The sequence below is a fragment of the Paramisgurnus dabryanus genome, chromosome 18 (genome assembly GCF_030506205.2).
Source record: "Paramisgurnus dabryanus chromosome 18, PD_genome_1.1, whole genome shotgun sequence".
Taxonomy (NCBI): domain Eukaryota; kingdom Metazoa; phylum Chordata; class Actinopteri; order Cypriniformes; family Cobitidae; genus Paramisgurnus; species Paramisgurnus dabryanus.
In genome coordinates this window covers 37,443,463-37,447,459 of record NC_133354.1, presented here as the reverse complement: position 1 = coordinate 37,447,459, position 3,997 = coordinate 37,443,463, and the positions used below count along the sequence as shown (strand labels likewise).

General features: G+C 37.4%; 1 non-coding gene and 1 pseudogene across 1 annotated transcript; both read left to right on the top strand.

Annotated features, from left to right (window-relative positions):
- Positions 1-1,728: 1,728 nt before the first annotated feature.
- LOC135753085 (5S ribosomal RNA) lies at positions 1,729-1,847 on the top strand (annotated as a pseudogene).
- Positions 1,848-1,972: 125 nt separating this feature from the next.
- On the top strand, positions 1,973-2,091 carry LOC135752967 (5S ribosomal RNA). Its single transcript, XR_010533414.1, has one exon. It is a non-coding gene; the product is annotated as a 5S ribosomal RNA (ribosomal RNA).
- The last annotated feature ends 1,906 nt before the right edge of the window (positions 2,092-3,997 follow it).

The following is a 3,997-nucleotide window of genomic DNA, read 5'->3' as shown; positions in this document are numbered from 1 at the left end:
TTTTATGGATGAAAACTAAAGCTTGGATGACGGAAAAGGTGCCAGATTTTTACAAGGAAATTATGAGTGCATGGGGGAAAGTTTTAACTTGTGTACAGTACATGCCTAGTGGAAGAGAGTGTATTTTAAACCAACCATTGTTTTTAAACAAGAACATTGTAAACCAAGGTAAAGAAGTGTTTTTTAAAAAGTGGTGGGATGTGGGAATTACAAAAGTGAGAGATGTTTTATACGAGTTTAAGGAGGGATTTTTACATGTGCAGTACATTGTGGACCCTATGGAGGAAGCAAAAGAAGAATATAGTAGACAAGAAATTGTAAATAAGTTTAAGATAATAAAAAGTGCAATTCCTGATGATTGGATCAGGAAAATTGATAATAAAGAACAAGGGAAACAAGAGAAAGATGTGTATGTCATGTTGGGAGACAAAATAAGAGCTTTTAAAGAATGCACTGTGAAAATGTTGTATTGCTTTTTTAGAGATTGTATTTTTAAGAAACCTGTGGTGAATAAATACTGGTTACAGAAATACAAAGACTTGAAAGAAGAACATATTTGGAGCAATATGAGGGGGAATATAATTGAGTCAAAATTGGGGACCTTAGAATATTTAATTAGGCACAAGGCAATTTTTACTGATGTTTTATTGAACAAAATCGGGAGAGAGCAAAATGCAACTTGTAAAGTATGTAAAGAAGAAGATGAGGGTTTTTTACATGTGTTTTTATGTTGTAAGAAATTGGAAAACTTTAATGAAAAATGTATAGGTTTGCTTGAAAGGTTGAGAGGGGAACAAGATAATAAAGGAATCGATTGGAACAAGGTGATAATGCTGGGAGAAAACAAAACATGTGAAAACAGAAAAGCGCTTAACTTGTTTGTCATGCTGATTAAAAGTGCAATATGGGAAAGAAGAATTGTTGCAAAAAAAGAAAATACTGTTATGGATGTTGAAATAGTGTTTAAAAGAAAAGTTGAGATGTACTTAAAGCATTTGTACTGTTATTTTAAGGAGCAAAACAGGTTGGAGGAGTTTTATAATGTTTTTACTAAGGATGTGGGTATAATATTTGAAGATTTTAATTGGAAAATGCCTGACGATTATGGTTGATCTGTATAATATTTTAAATATGTGGAAGAGACTGTTTTAGTGTGGAAAAAATATGTTGAACTTTCAAATGTTTTAAAATATTTTATAATGATGTTTTTTTTCTTCTTTTTGGTGGGATTTAAGATTGTGCCTGCCAAAAGACTTTTAAAGAAGTCTTTCTGTTATAAAAGCACTCTCACTGTGTTATATGTAATGTTAAACAATATATAGAAATTATGTAATTGTGTGAATATGATTGTTATAATAATAATAAAAAAAATAAAAAAAAGCACGCCCGCTCTCGTCTGATCTCGGAAGCCAAGCAGTGTCGGGCCTGGTTAGTACTTGGATGGGAGACCGCCTGGGAATACCAGGTGCTGTAAAAACTTAATTAATTAATTATTAAAAAAAAAAAAAAAGCACGCCCGCTCTCGTCTGATCTCGGAAGCCATGCAGGGTCGGGCCTGGTTAGTACTTGGATGGGAGACCGCCTGGGAATACCAGGTGTTGTAAGCATTTAATTAATTAATTATTCATGTCATTTTTTCCCATGAATACATCCTTTCTGTAAGCTTTCACTGATGTCATGGCGTTGCCACATAAGTCTTGAAGTGTCTATCGAATCGAGTCAGCACTCGCTTACGGCCACACCACCCTGAGCACGCCCGCTCTCGTCTGATCTCGGAAGCCAAGCAGGGTCGGGACTGGTTAGTACTTGAATGGGAGACCGCCTGGGAATACCAGGTGTTGTAAGCATTTAATTAATTAATTATATATTTATGTCATTTTTTCCCATGAATGCGTCCTTTCTGTAAGCGTTCACCGATGTCATGGCGTTGCCACATTAGTCTTGAAGTGTCTCTCGAATCGAGTCGGCACTCGCTTACGGCCACACCACCCTGAGCACGCCCGCTCTCGTCTGATCTCGGAAGCCAAGCAGGGTTGGGCCTGGTTAGTACTTGGATGGGAGACCGCCTGGGAATACCAGGTTCTGTAAGCATTTAATTAATTAAATATTTATTTATGTCATTTTCTCCCATGAATGCGTAGTTTCTGTAAGCGTTCACTGATATCATGGCGTTGCCACATAAGTCTTGAAGTGTCTCTCGAATCGAGTCACCACTCGCTTACGGCCACACCACCCTGAGAGCGCTAGAGAGCACACAGGAAGTGAGTTGGCTACAGAGGGGTGAAGAAGGTTCACCCAAAATTTTTGTGTTGTTTTTGTGTTTTATTTGGTTTAAAGATAAGTCTTTTTATTTTATTCTTTGTGGTTTATTTTTTACTTGTCCTCCCAACAGCTTAGCTGTTTGGGAGGCAGCGACACGGTTTTGTTTTTTGAAGAATGGATGGATCAAAGGCAACAGATATGGATATGGCAGGATGAACACACATGGCACTGGACTGGCTAAGGGAATATGTAAGGCAAATGATACTGGACTGGATAAACAATTACGAGTAAGGAACGGAAAGAACCAAGATGGAAGACAAAAGTTTGTTGAAAGAAAATACCTAAAGGAAGCTACAGTGATTTTAAATGTGAAGAATGTGATGGATTTGAAAGCTGAGGACATTATTATGGCTGTAACAGAAAAATGTGGACATGGCAAAATTTTAGCTCTAAGACCAAGACAAGGGAAAGAATTTGAACTAACAATGGAAAAAGAAGAATTGTGTGATAAACTAATGGATGGACTAACAATCAAAGGAGTGGACTGTGAAATTAAACGTTTGCAAAATAGAGATTATGTGGTTTCCTTCATGCACCTGCCCGCCTACCTGGAAGATGAAGAAATTTTATTAAAATTAGAGAGATGGGGAGTTGATCCCATGAGTAAAATTAAAAGACGATGCTACCCGGGCACTGATATTGAAGATGGAACAAGGTTCCTAAAAGTGAGGTTTCCCAAGGAGGTGGCATCCTTGCCATATAGCACAAAGCTGGAGACCGAAGAAGGGCCACAGTACTTCCGGGTGATGCACAGCCATCAAGTGAAAACTTGTAGGATGTGCATGAGCCCGGATCACCTACTGAAGGATTGCCCAAACTTCTTGTGCTATAAATGTGAGGAAAGGGGACATTTTGCAAGGGATTGCAATGCTGTCAGGTGCCCGGAGTGTCAGGTAGTTTTAAATAAATGTGAATGTTGGATGGAGGGAGAGGAAGGAGGAAGGAAAGAACAGGAGACAGGACAGGTGCATGAAGGAAACAATAAAGATAAGGGACAAACAGATGAAAAACAAGAGGAAGAGGTAAGCCAGCGAAAAGAAATGGAAGACAGAATGAACAACAAAGAGGAGGGGGAAAGAGAAAATGAGAATGCTGAAAATAGTGAACAAGCAATGGAGCAGGACACTCAATGGACAGAAATGGAGACACCGGACAATATTTCTTTGGATGATGAAGAGAGAGATGGACAAGAAATGACAGATCAAAACAAAGACACTGATAGTGAAGAAGGAATAAAGATGGATAACATGGACAAAGATGGCAAGGAGAAAAGACAAATAAGAAGAAGAGCAATGAAGGTAAAACCGAACTTGAAAAGTGCAAGAAAAAAATTTACAACAAGATATGATGTGTTAAGGGCTTTTGAGGGAGAAAGTGGTGAAAATGATGTTTAAGTATTTATTTTTCTTTATTTTAATGGTTTTAAGTTGTGTTGCTTTTAATGCAAGGGGACTAATGGACATGGGGAAATTTGAAAAGTAATAGAAAAATGTACAACCCCAAAACAGAAAAAGTTGGGACACTGTAGAAATTGTGAGTATAAAAGGAATGGAATAATTTACAAATCTCATAACCTTAAATTTTATTCACAATAGAATATAGATAACAAATCAAATGTTGAAAGTGAGACACTTTGAAATGTCATGCCAAATATTGGCTCATTTTGCAACACATT